Consider the following 14938-nt stretch of genomic DNA (forward strand, 5'->3'; position numbering starts at 1 on the left):
CATCTAGTAAGTATAAAAGGTGGGATTTGAATGTAGGTCGATCTGACATCATGGCTCCAACTCTTTCCACGATACTCCTGGAGAAGCTTACTCTTCTACAAGAGAGCCCTCAGATATTCTTGGACCATTATCAAGAGAAGCTGTAGCTTTTATCTTTGCCAGGCTAACAAACTCCAGTACTTCCCACTCTCCTTTTTATTATATTCTTGACAGAATCCTCTGAATTCCCTCTAGCTTATCAATATTCCTCTTAAAATATGACACCCAGAATCAAACATGATTCTCAATATATTATTAAATGAGCAAGAGGAGAAGTGACCCAAATTTCCCACAGTGGGGATGCAATATTTATATTAATGAAGTTTCCAATGAATTGCCAGCTTTAAAAAAAAAGCAGCCATATCACACAAACTTTAATAAGCTTTAGGTCAGCTATAACCCCCAGATCTCTTTTACACAGACTTCTGTAAAGTCCCATCCTCTGTGTGTATTTGTTTGTTTGTTTTTTAACCTAAAGGCGGTAGTTTACAATTATCCTCATTCAATCATCATATCAATTCTAGTGTCCTAGCCTCTATTTTTATTATTAACAATCAAAACACATGAAATATCGAAGCCTATTACCAACCACAAATTATTTGTTAAAAGTACCTAAAAGGGGGCAGCTAGGTGGCACAGTGGATAGAGCACCAGCCCTGGATTCAGGAGGACCTGAGTTCAAATCCGGCCTCAGACACTTGACACTTACTAGCTGTGTGACCCTGGGCAAGTCACTTAACCCCAATTGCCTCACCAAAAAAAAAAAAAAAAAAAGTACCTAAAAGGTATAAAGAGCTATGAATAATGCAAAAAGGGACATAAGTTGATAAGGTATCAAAAGAGACAGATAATTGGTACGGGTTTTTTTTTGTTTTGTTTTGTTTTTATAGAACAGTGGCATGATGGCAAATGCCTATGATTCCTGCCAGCAGGCATGAGGTTGGTGGATTACTTGAGCTCAAGAGTTCTGAGTTGCAATAGGGCTCACGACAATCAGGTGTCTTCAGTAAATCTGACACTAATAAGGTAAGCCCCCAGGACAGGTGTAGGAGAGGGGACCCGACTGCCTAAGAAGGGGTGAACTGTCCAAGTCAGAATTAGCTCCTATGAAGTGGAATCAGGTCCATGAATGATAGATAGGTTATAGAGACTTGGTCTAGATAGACAGACAGATAGATAGATAGATAGATAGATAGATAGATAGATAGATAGACAGACAGACAGACAGACAGAAAGATACATAGATACATAGACAGATAGACAACACAAACTAGACAAACAAATTCTAGAAGTAGATGAACAATAGCAGTCCAGTATTCAGTAAACCCAAGATCAATAATTACTCCCTGAATTGTACAATTGATTTTGCTTGGGACTTTACAGTTTCATGGGAACCTTAGTGATCATCTGATCCAACCCCTCATTTTACAAATGAGAAAACAGAGACCTCCCCCCCCCCCAAGAAGGAAAGTTCCTTAGGATCATGGGTTTAGAACTGGGGAAGACCTTAGAGGTCCTTTTACAGATAAAGAAATTGAGGCCTAAAAAAGTTAAATGATTTGCCCAGGGTCACACAGTGGTTGTGTCTGATTCAAATTGTGTATATTTGACTCCCAGCCCATCGACCAATCCATGACACCACACTGCCTCTTTATTTCCTATACCCTTGAAAATGAAATATTTGTCATCTTCAGCTGCCCTTCAGGACTATACATTATTAAGTATTAAATGTACCCTATCACAGACTGCCAAGAATCTACCACAATTATGGGAGTGTCCCACATTGGAACACTTTGTCCCACTTATTCTAAGTGCAAAGTTTGATATTATATACACACATCCTGTATCTCAGTGCTGAACAGACTAAATACAGTTATTCCCTCAGACTGCTTCTTGGTTTTAATAAATTCATTATCATCGGTTACTGTTATGAACTTGTTAGCTAGTTTGATTTTTAAATTGTTATTATTAGCAAAAATCATAATAAACTCATTATCCTTTGCTACTATTCTGGACTTATTACCTAGTTTGATTTTATTTTTGTTATTATTTTTAATATTATTAATAATAAACTCATCATCACATGCTACTATTCTGAACTTATTACCTAGTTTGATTTTTAATGATTAGCAATAATAATAATAACAAACATATTATCACCAGTTACTGTTATGAACTTGTTGCCTAGTTTGATTTTTAAATTATTATTATTATTATTAGCAACAACAATAATAATAGCTTTTATAGAGAGCACTTTTAAGGTTTGCAAAGCACCCTACAAATGTCTCATTCGATCCTTACAACAACCTTGGATATTAAGTTTAACAAGGTGGCAACAAAATCGCCATTTGTTTATATCCTTTTCAGATCTTTTGTTGTTGTTATTCTTTGGTATATTTTAAACTGATGCTTTGTGGGGAGGGGCATTTCTCATTACTCAACACCCCCATATACACCATTCCCCATAAAAGCTTTGTCCTAAGAAATAAGGAGAGTCAAGCAAAACAAAGCCTGCCATTTGCAGTCGTCATTATCATCATCCAGAGACCCTCCATTCTCTCCCAACAAACAGTAACCTTGCCATGTCTGGTACTACTTGGGCTTGCTACGAGTTCTTTGGTTACAGCTACCAGTCTGTCTGCTTGGCATGTGTAGTCAGAGGTGACACTGTCCTGAATTATTGAAGAGCGTAAACATTGAGATGGGATATGTATGCAAGATGTTACACAAAAACAAGTCTGTACACATGGAAACTCACTCCTGAAATAGAATTTCTAACTGGAGCATCTGCTGTTATGAATATTTTACAATATTTTATATCTTGCCCATATGATAACTGTTCTTCTCCATCTGATAATTTGGCTTTCTGGTGGCAATGACAAGGGGGAGGAAAAATGTACTTTCCCCCTCTTAATTGTTTTTTTTTCCCTTTTGATAGAGTTTTGTTGCAAAGATTTTAAAGAATTAAAAAGTTTCTAAATCAACCATGGAATTTATGTATTAGAAATTCTCTCCCTTATTTTTTTCAATCCTAATTTAAAGTATGTGATTTCATTTCATATATAATCCTCTTTTTTCTGTTCTATTTAATATATGGAGATGTTCCATTTTGGGGTGTCCATTAAGTTCAGAATTTTAAAATTAATTTAAAAGATGTGTTTTTAGAAAAAGGTGACTTATGTGATCAGAGATTTAGAGCTATAAAGAACCTCACAGACCATCTAGTTCAACTACCTTATTTTTAAAATATTATCATTTAATTTTTTAAATTAGCAACATTTTCTCCTTCCCACCTTCCCCCACCCCCACCCCCATCCACTGAAATAAGAAGAGAAAGAGAAAGAAAGGCAGGCAGGAAGAAAGGAAAAGAGGGAGGAAGAGTGGCAGGAAGGCAGGAAGGCAGGAAGGAAGGCAGGCAGGAAGGCAGGCAGGCAGGCAGGCAGGCAGGCAGGCAGGCAGGCAGGCAGGCAGGCAGGCAGGCAGGCAGGCAGGCAGGCAGGCAGGCAGGCAGGCAGGAAGGAAGGAAGGAAGGAAGGAAGGAAGGAAGGAAGGAAGGAAGGAAGGAAGGAAGGAAGGAAGGAAGGAAGGAAGGAAGGAAGGAAGGAAGGAAGGAAGGATTGATTGATTCTTATATCACAAAAGCCCAATCAAGAAAAACATAATCCCTTATTGGTAACATCCAAAAATGCATTTCTCATTTTGCATATTACTTTATTATGAAGTAGGCACAATCTTCTTTTTCTCTGGGATTATTTTGCAGATAGCACATTAAGGTCCAAAAAGGTTATGATTTTCCCACAGTCAAGAAAGTAATAAGCATCAGAGATGGGATTTGAACTCAGGACTATAAGCCAGTCCTTTTTCTACCATCTAAGCCAAAGAAATCTAAGGAGGTTTCTGTACTGTGATGGACAGAACAGTGGTACTCCCACAAAAATAGCTAAAAATAAAATCCTCACTTTCTGGACAGGAAGTTTGTATTTATTTCATGTGGGTATGATGAAGGCTATTTCTAATTTTATCTTCTTTCCTTAAAATAATTTATTGATGCTTTTTGTTCTTTCATCACAATTATTTCTGCACCCACCTGGAATGGAACCTTATCTCCTATGTGAGAAAGAAAATTCTGAACTCTGCGTTTTAGGCACAAGTGGCCAGAAACAATTTGTGTCATGACATTGCCATTTTCTTTTCTTTCTTTCTTTCTTTCTTTTTTTTTTTTTTTGGTGGGGCAATTGGGGTTAAGTGACTTGCCTAGGGTCACACAGCTAGTAATTGTTAAGTGTCTGAGGCCAGATTTGAACTCAGGCCCTCCTGAATCCAAGGCCAGTGCTCTATCCACTGTGCTACCAAGCTGCCTGACATTGCCATTTTCAAGTCACAATTTACAATGTTGTAACAGGCAAAATTCTACATTGACATAAAATATATTTATAGGACTCCGGGAAAAGTTCAGTCAATAGAACAAGAGCCACCTAGCTTTTGCTCATCCTTGAAGAGTCATTTCCCTAACACCATCCAATAGCTCTTGGGCCTTTAAAGATTCTCTTTTCCATTTGGTCATGAGATATTTCCATTAAATGAAGTAATCAGAGACCTGTTAATTGAAAAAGCTGAATTTTAAAACCATTTTTTAAGCTGGAAGGGATCTTCAAGGCAATCTAGTCCCATCTCCTCTTTTGACAGATGATGAAGCTGAGGCATGGCTAACTGAAGTCTCTTACCCACAGTCATATAAGTAGTGACAAAGACTAGCTTTGAACCATATCCAGCAGTGTAGGGATGTACCTTTTATTAACTGACTTCCACCAACAAGATTAGGCAGGTAGGTGGCACAGTAGATAAAACAATGGGGGGCAGCTAGGTGGCGCAGTGGATAGAGCACCAGCCCTGGAGTCAGGAGTACCTGGGTTCAAATCCGGCCTCAGACACTTAACACACTTACTAGCTGTGTGACCCTGGGCAAGTCACTTAACCCCAATTGCCTCACTAAAAAACAAAACAAAAAAAAAAAAACAATGGGCCTGGAGTCAGGAAGTCCTGAGTTCAAATCCAGCTTTTAGGAGACTTACTAGCTGTGTGACCCTGGGCAAGTCACTTTACCCTGTTTGCCTCAGTTTCCTCATCTGTAAAATAAGCTGGAGAAGAAAATGGCAAACCATTCCAGTGCCCAACAAAAGCCCCAAATGGGGTCCCTAAAGAGTTGGACAGGACTGAAATGACTCAACAATAAACAACAGTAATGATCAAGATTGGTTATTATAATTACTTAGTTTGTTTTCATTGATCTACAACTATAAGGGAACTCACCATTATCAATTCCAACCAAACCCTTTATCTTACAGAAAGCTGAATAGAGGAAAAGCCAGTTACCTGAAGTCAAACAAGTAGGAAGTAACAGCTATGGGTCAGTGCAATCTACTAGATTGTAAACTCCTTAAGGGCAGGGACTATAGTTTTCCTCTTTTTTGTAGGAACAGGTCTTAGCACTGTTCCTGACACTTGGTAGGCTCTTAATAAATGATTGATGGATTTACTGCAGTGGATAGAGTACTGAATTCAAAAACAGAAAGACCTGAATTCAAATCCAGCCTCAGGCATGTGACTCTGGACAGCTCACTGAACTTCTCAGCCCTGTTTACCTGTCAGTAAAATAAGAGGATTGAACTCCATGCCCTCCAAAATCCCTTTGAGGATCTATGCTCCTTTGGAAAATTCTCCCTTCCCTCAAAGATGTTAAGACTGTGACTTTGAAATGGGAGGAAAATGACTTTGAGACCAGATGGAGCTTATTTTCCAAGTCACTTAATTATCTGTTTTTAAAAAAACTACAGGTATATAATTAAGCCCCTAAGCCAAAGGGTTGTTGCAAGGATCACATGAGTTAATATTTGTCTAGGTGGTACAGTACATAGATACAGTTCACATCTAGCCACAAACTCATAATAGCTAACACTTATCTAGTGCTTACTAGGTGCCAGGCACTGTGCTAAACACTGTACAATTATCTCCTTTTAACCTCACAACAACTCTGGGAAGTGGATGCTAATATTATCCCCATTTTACAGATAAGGAAACTGAGGCAAACAGAGGTTAAATGACTTACCCAGGGTCACACAGCTAGTGCCTGAGGTCAGATTTGAACTCAGGTCTTCCTAACTCTAAACCCTAATTCTATCCCTAATTCCAACTCCAAGCCCTGGACTCTATCTACCATATCACCTAATCGTCCCTACCAGTTGTGTGACCTGGGGTAGGTCACTTAACCTCTCCCAGTTTCAGTTTTGGCATCTGTGAAATAGAAATAATAACAGCACCTACTTCCCAGGATAGTTGTGAGGTTCAAATGAGATAATATTAGTAAAGTATTCTACAAACCTTAAAGTGTTATATTATTGTCATTCCTTAAAGACTTGGCAAACTTTAAAACATAATATAAGTACCTGCTTCTTAACCCAGCATCTCTCACTCAGTTGATTATAGTGCCTTTCTACTTTCTGGGTTCAATAGGCCTCTTTTCTCTGATATTATTCTTCTGGATCTGCTAATTCCATTCTGCATCCATTCACAAGTTTTCCCATATTTCTCAGAATTCCTCAGATGTCTCATTTCTCTCTGCATAATAATATTCCATTCTATTCCTATGCAACTTGCTCAAGTATTCCCTACTCAGTGGACACCTCCTTTACTTGCTTTCTGTAGTAGCAAGTCTCTTCTACTACAAAAAGCTCTGCTATGAGTGTTTTGCTATATGTTGCCTCTCATAGCATTTTCCATCTCAGCATTATCTTCCGTGGCACTCTGAAATGCAAAGCATTCAAAAATGACTTTGAAAAATACCAAATGCTCCCCAAAGATGCTTAGCTTGCCCTTGTAAAAAGGAGACTGAGCAGAGCTTCCAACATAGCTCTGCAAAGGTTTGCTTATGGCAAAGCTTCTGATTTCAGAAAACAATGAATCATGCAAGCATCCAGGGTTCATCTGCCTTCCTGAAATAACAGTTGAAACAATCTATTATTAACCATGTTTCCTGTGCTCTTACCACTGGGAAATTAATGAGATATAGGAAGCTAGATTTTCCCTTACTTACCAAAAAAATGTATTGAATCCGAAGCCAATATAAAAACTGTTCTGGTCCTTAATGATTGTTTTCCAAAGCATGTTTTTGTCCTGTGAGCTTTCCTCATCCCATTTTTCCCCAAAGACCAGTGCTAGCTTAATCTTCTTCACATGTTACTCCCCCTCAAAGTCTGTCACTGGTTCCCAAATCAGGAATTAAGTGAGATAATATTGGATCAAATTGGATCAAATGAGACAACATTTGCAAGGCACTTAGTACAATACCCGGTACAAAGTAGGCACTTAATAAATGCTTATTCCTTTCCCCTTACCACACCTCCCTATTGCCAGTAGAAGTCTTCTCACACTGTACCCAGTAACAGCAACATTGTGTGATGATCAACTGTGACAGACTTAGCAATACAATGATCCAAGACAATTCCAAAAGACTCATGATGGAAAATGCTCTCCACATCCAAAGAAAGAACTGTGGAAGTATACTATTTTCACTTTTGTTGTTGTTTTCTTTTCTTTTTGTTTCTTCTTTCTTGTGGTGTTTGCCTTTTGTTCTGATTCTTCTCTCACAACATGACTAGTGTGGAAATATGTTTAACATGATTGTAATGTATAACCTACATAAGATTGCCTGCTGGCTTCAGGACGGGAGAGGGAGGAAGAAAAACTGGAACTCAAACTCTTACAAAACTGAATGTTGAAAACTATCTTTACATGTAATTGGGAAAAAATCAAATAAAATGCTATTTGAAGAAAAAAAGAAAGAAAGAAATCTTCTCCTCCATACGAAGGAAGGACTGGACCTAAACTGGCTCCATTCTGGCCATCCAATCATATCCCATTAGTATCTGCACTCAAACAGGATGTAGTATGGTGTAGAGAACAATGGTTTGGAGTTAAGATTTTAGTTGGAATCTTGCTTCCATTACTTAATAACTGAGGTAATTCACTGACATTACTGTCAGTAAGACTGTCTGGGTCTGTTTTATCAGCTATAAAATAGGCTTTGTAACATCTCTTTAAAAAGTAATAAACATTTTTATCTATAGTTTTGAGCTCCAATTTTTATCCTTCTTTCCCTCCCTCCCCTCTCCCCTCCTTGAGGCAGCAAGCAATCGGATATGGGTTATACATGTACAATTATGTAAAACATTACCATATTAGTCATTTTGTACAAGAAAACTTGAGTAAAAGAAAAAAATTCAACATGTCTTTTAAACGTACCCTTCTCTCCTCTGACACTGCCACTACTCTGGTGAAGACCCTCATTTCCTCATGTCTGCCACTGGTCTCCCTGCCTCAAGTCTCTGCCACTCCAGTCCATCCTAGACCCAGATATCAAAATGATTTGTCCTAAAAACAAGTAACACCCCCATTAAATAAATTCTCGTGGCTCCCTATTACCCCAGGATCAAATGCAAAATCCTGTTTGGTTTTTAAAGCCCCTCACAACCTGGCCCCTTCTTTTAAGTGTTCCTATATTTTATTCCTCTCTCATAGTCAACACTTTAGTGATACCCCCCTCCTCATAGTTCCTCAACATACTTGTCTCCCAATTCCAGATGTTTTCACTGCCTGTCCCCCATCTTGTAATGCTCCTTATCTCTGCCTCCTGGTTTCCCTGGCTTTCTTCAGCTCCCAGCTACAATCCCACCTTCCACAAGACCCCTTATGTAATCCCCTTTAATTCTAGTACCTTCCCTTTGTTGATTATTAACAAATTATCTTGTTTGTATACAGCTTTTTGTTTGTTGTCTCATGCATTAGACTGTGAGATCCTTGAGAATTGTTGCTAAGTTGTTTCAGCCTCTTCATGACCCCCTTTGGGGTTTTCTTGGCAAAGATCCTGGAGTGGTTTGCCATTTTCTTCTCTGGCTAATTTCACAGATGAGGAAACTGAGGCAAACAGGGTGAAGTGACTTTCCCAGGGTCATATAGCTAGTAAGTGTCTAACACTGGATTTGAGCTCAGGTTCAGTGCTCTAGCCACTCACTATACCACCTAGCTGCCCTTCTTGAGACCAGGGACTATCTTATCTTTCTTTAGATCCCTAGCACTTAGCACAATGCCTGGCACATGGTAGGCAATTCATAAATGTTTATCAACTAGCTAATTGACCTACTGGCTGATCCCCACCTCCCTCTGCATCTCTCTGTATCCATCTCTGTCAGGATTGTGTGTGTCTCTTCTCCCCAGTGAAAACACTGACTCTTTCTGGTCCATTAACTATCCTTCACAGCTACAGGACAGATGTGAGTATGGGGAGAGGTAAGTGAAATTCCATCCTCCCTCTTAGAAGAGTCCCAAGCCACAAATGCTTCAAGTCCTGGCTGCCTATAGGTCTTCAGGACATTAACTTTTTAGAAGCCCCCTGAAGACTGGTTGATTTGATTTCTCTGTTCATGAATTGCTTCCTTTCTTGATAGGATTAAAGGAGGGGATTCCACTACCCATTTTATTCGTTGATGTTCCAATTGGTGTCATCACAAAGTATTAGTGAGGCATTAAACTGACTATATCATGTGAGAATCGGTTTGGCATTCCATCCTAGAGAGATACTGTAGGGAAGCTCTGCCATGAGGAGAAAGCATGTAATTTAGAGACCATGTGACTTTAGCGTCCAGAAGTTACATCTATAGAACCACCTGTGGGACTTGTCAATCAGAGCTACCAGCCAATTAGCTTGGAGCTATGTGTGTGTGGACAACCCTGTTTCCTGTTGGAGAGGAGGCTTCTGGGAGGAGGAAGGGGTGAGCGCTCTCTCTTTCGCCCAGGACCTCGGTTTGAGTGGAGCTGAGATGCTGGCTCCCTGAGATAGATAGATGAAGGAATCTTGGCCTCTTTCTCTCTCCTCACCAAATTCTTATGCTCCTTAATAAATACTTAAAAGTCTAAACTCTTGCTAAAGCTTGTAATTTATGGTGACCACTCATTAGGTTTTTAGACAGTCTAGCTAGAATTTTAGCCTCCGTACAGATAGCAACTTTAGAATCATCTATCCCCTGATCCCTTTAACAAGTACCAGGAGCTCTTGGATGCGGGGGTTGGGGGGGGGGGGTGTGCTCTGTGACTTCTAGCCTTCTAAAAAATGAGGGAATTAGACTAGATGAGCTTTAAAGAACCTTCCCTGAATCCTATGATCTTTCAAAGTTTACTCTCCTGTGTATCAACAGGATTAAAAGTAACAGGGCTTGGCCAGTAAACATTCACTAAGCTTTGACTATGAGCCATGCAATACTGGCATTTAAAAGATGAGCTGTCTCTCCTTCTTCTCTATAGAGAGGTGAGGGGGCTACAGATGTTGACTATAATATATGCTGTTCAGGGGGCAGCTAGGTGGCGCAGTGGATAAAGCACCGGCCCTGGATTCAGGAGTACCTGAGTTCAAATCCGGCCTCAGACACTTGACACATACTAGCTGTGTGATCCTGGGCAAGTCACTTAACCCCCATTGCTCGGCAAAAAAAAAAAAAAATATATATATATATATATATATATGCTGTTCAATGAGGTCTCCATACCAGATGGTTTCATTTTTTTTCTTTCTAACAACGGATGGTTCAAGTTGTTGGAGGTGGTACATATTGGGAAATGATTGTGGGCTAAAATAAAGCTTTTTTAAAAAATAAATAAATAAGTGAATAAATTCTCTAAGACCTATAACTGTGTGTTCCATTTTTCCCTATCTAAGCAGTTTTGACCTGTGATGTCAAGGGCTTAGAGAATACCCAAAAAAGGAAACTCTTTCTACTAGTGCAAGTCAGCACCATCTCTGTAACTTAGACAAGTAATCTCAGAGAGAAATGAAAGGTTAAGTGATTTTCCCAGGGTCACATAGTCTGTAGGTGGTGTCAGAGTCAGCTATTGAATGAGGTCTTGCAGGCTCTAAGGTTCCATGTTAGGCACTATTCCACACTGCCCCTTTCCTTTAATAGATGCAAAATAAAAGCTTATTAGCTTTATAGCGTTTTGTTATTTGCATTTTTCCATCGTTAATTAATCGAGAACCATTTCTTAATCTTCTCTGTGTGCCAGGCAATGGGGATGCAAGCAGAAAGGATGAAACAATCCTTACTGGCTAAGAGCTTACCTTTTAGTCATTCGGTGATTGATTCCTCCTCTGGGTCACTTTGCCCAAGAGGCCCAGGGTGATTTCAGGGGACCTTTCTGCCCCTCACATTCTCTGATTCTAAAATGGCAGAATCGTTTCTCTTCACCCTATGCACGGAGTGCTGAAATTCCAAATGGAATTGGTTAAAGGTAATTCTTGGATCCTACCCAAATTCACCCCTACTCTTGAATCTTTTACTATCCATCCCCCCTACATAGGCACCCTACTTCCCACCCACTGCCAGGCAGAGGAAAGTGAAGTGAGCTGTGAGTAAATGAACTTAAATCCATTCAGTAATGCAGGAAAACACATGATTCAGAAGCCATGTGCACCTTTCTCAATAACACTTGTACGACTTAGAGGGTCAAATACAGATCATACACACTTTTTTTCTTTTTAGGGATTCATGCCCTCTTTTTGAACATCATGTAGTGCAAAGGAAGTACTCCAAATTATCTTTGCTTCTTATAAAATAGTGAAAGATATAAAATGATGGCCCTGATTATAATTTTTTTATTTTTGATTTTAATTTTTAAATACTTTTTTTTTAGGGCCATGAGGGTTAAGTGATTTGCCCAGGGTCACGCAGCTAGTAAGTGTCAAGTGTCTGAGGCCATATTTGAACTCTGGTCCTCCTGAATCCAAGGCTGGTGCTTTTTATCCACTGCACCACCTAGCTTCCCTAAATACTCTCTTGATGTTCTTTTCTCTTTGACATTGCTGTCAATTCCCTGTGATTTCCATACCCCGAAGAGGAGACAGAGAGACTCCTTTTCATGAGTTCAAATCCAACCTCAGACACTTACTAGCTGTGTGATCCTGGGCAAGTCATTTCACTGTTTCCCTCAGTTTCCTCATCTATAAAATGAGGTGGAGAAGGGAATGTCAAATCACTCCAGGATCTTTGCCAAGGAAACCCCAAATGGGATCACAAGGTGTCAGACAAGATTGGAAAATGACTGAATGAAAATGAGGGCATTGTTCTGGGTAGCTTATGAGATCCATACTATCTGTCTATATGTAGGCATATGTGTATATGTGTATGTATGTGTATATATAGCTGCATGTATATACATATATACAAATATAGATGTGTATTGTGCACATCTATATTTATATATTTATGGATATAAAATTAAAATTGCTATTAATGGAAGATCTGAGGGAGATGGAAATAAGGAAAGCTTTGAAATGAATATGTTGAATTTATTCTATAGTTGAAAAAACCAAGCCATACATAGAGATTTACCATTTCATACATGATCTTCTTTCCTCATTCCACTGTACTATTCTTTTACTCAATTCCATATTATGTCTCTCCCCTGTTTTTTTAAGCCTTTACTACAAGGTAGGGATCACTGAGAAAAGAGATGTATTTGGAAATAAATATAACTGTAAAAGCAAAAGACAGCAATAAAAATAAGAAAAAATTACTTTGATGTTATGTTTCTTTCTACTCTATGGTGGTATAGGTATCAATATCACCCTAGAAGCTCTGCATTCCTGGGGCTAAACTAGAGAGCAGAAGCATCCTTTCTCTACTGAATAGCTGTATTTAATTGTTTTCTTGTTCCAACATGGATGTCTAGAATTGCCCCCATGACATTTATTTAGGATCACTGAAACTAGCTATTTTTTTAATGTATTAGTTTATTCTGTATACTATTTTCTCTGTCACTCCATCTCAGATAATGACCATCAACCATGGGTTGGGTTGGGTTGGGTTCTTTTTAGTGTTTTCCCCCCCTAGGTTCTGATGAATCTGAAAATGAAGCTCAACAAAATACAATTCTTCCTTTTTTTTTTAAATGAAATAGTATTGACATTTTTAAATGGTGAAAATTGTTTATCCAACTAGTTTGTGAACACTTCCCAAAAATCTGTTTTCTCTGGTCTGTTGTAGCAGGTAGGACTTGATGTTATAGAAAGCACCCAGGTCAACAGGTCCTTTTTTAGAAAAATAATCTTTATTCCTATCTGAAAGTCCAGTCATTGCTTATGATTTCCTTGGTTAAAATCCTGGTATTGTGCTGATTACAGGAGCCTGGAAAGTTTCCCATGACCCTCCCTTGGGTTCAGCCTTCCTGTGATTTCCCTTGAAATTTTCAAAGTTACTAAATTTTTTAAAACATACTTATATAATCCCACCGAAATCCTAAAAAAGTGCCAGCCCTTCTTTGTGCGGACCTCCTGAGAGCCTGCTTCCTTAGCAAGAACACTACTGGGGAACATAAGTATGAGCGCATTCCTTATGGGCTATCTACATTACAACAGCTTTTCCTGCTGCTGAGGACAGCAAGGTTGCTTTCTGTTCCCTGCCAGGCCAAACAAATGGCCAAAAAAAAAAAAAAAAAGTGTCCCAGCTTCCCCAAAAAAGGTTTGGTTTTGGTTTTGTTTTTGTTTTTGTTTTTTAACAGAGAGCTCTATGCTTGCCCCGAAATGGACCAAACCTTATAGGAAGATTCCAAGACATGCTCCTGAACCAGGAATCAACAATGACTGAGCCAGATCCTCCTTGGGTTACTCCCTATCCAATCCCTTAAAAGCAGACTGAATCATACTAGGGACAAGGTCTCAAATCAACTAATACTCACTTCCAAATGCCACCACTCCCTCTTATCACCTAATTGGTCTCTGTTATAATTAATAAGCCAATGATAGCTCCTTGGAGCTGATAACTTACCCACTTAAATAAACATTCTCCACCCTTCCATAATTTCCTGTCATGTATACATGGTGGTTTAAAGTACAGCCTACTCAGAGAAGAGATGGGAAAATATACCTTCTCTTTTCCTTGGAAAGGAGTGGAGCTGGCTGCAGAATGTTGCATATGCTATCAGTCTACATTTTTAACAAGGAGAAGATTGTAATGGACATGATGTAGGGATGGATTTAATTGACCAAACTGATCATGAGGCATCCCAAAGAATTACAAGACTTGGTTTCCAGTTTTATTAAAAGACTGTGTGATGATCACAGGGAGAACACCAAGGAGAAAAATGTCTTGAATAGGGAGATGAAAATAGTTATATTTATAGTGGGAAAATGTAGGCTACTTCCTCATTATCTTAATTTCCTCCTTGTGGGAGGTTCACATTCTATTTTGGAATTCCTGCGACATCCCCCAAGGTGGGTACTTCATAAGGTGAACTTAAGGACACATTTGGTCTTTCCGCACATGTTCATAGAATATATTTAAACCTGTCAGACCCCAAGAGTCTCTCAGTTTAGGATATCTCTTTATTTTAAGATCTGGTTTCTAGGTACAGTTTCTGTTTCCTGTCATCCAGGATTCTTAAACCCTGGCTACTGTTTCTTTAAGCTTCTGTTGATAATATAATATTTGTTGATAAAGACTCAAACCCTCTAGTTACTTGTTGATAAGAATTTAGATCCTAGTTTCTCTGTTAACCCTTTTGGCTTCCTCCATCAAATGGACTGGTCAATGAGGATCAAGTCCTTAGAGTAGGCTCAGACTTGCCCTGTCTAAAGAATTCTGCAGAGCAGACACTGCCTGTTTCCAGTCTGAAATAGGCAGGCTTGGGGAGCCTCCTTTTAGCCATCAGTCATTGACCAGCTGGTACTGCATGGTAATAAAGAGTCTTCTAATTGGTTGAGGAGCTGGAAGTACTAAAGATTTAGGAAAGGATGAGCTGAAAATTTTGCTGTCATCATTGGTAATTTTCAGATCAGGAGGACAGCCATGAGTTGCTC

General features: G+C 39.1%; 1 long non-coding RNA gene across 1 annotated transcript in view; it reads right to left on the reverse strand.

Annotated features, from left to right (window-relative positions):
* LOC122727571 overlaps positions 1 to 14938 on the reverse strand; it is a 145565-nt gene that overhangs the window by 121321 nt on the left and 9306 nt on the right. Inside the window, exon 2 of the long non-coding RNA XR_006353152.1 lies at positions 11204 to 11345. This is a non-coding gene — a long non-coding RNA (uncharacterized LOC122727571). The remainder of the gene's footprint in view (positions 1 to 11203; positions 11346 to 14938) is intronic.

This window comes from Dromiciops gliroides, chromosome 5 (genome assembly GCF_019393635.1).
Source record: "Dromiciops gliroides isolate mDroGli1 chromosome 5, mDroGli1.pri, whole genome shotgun sequence".
NCBI lineage: Eukaryota > Metazoa > Chordata > Mammalia > Microbiotheria > Microbiotheriidae > Dromiciops > Dromiciops gliroides.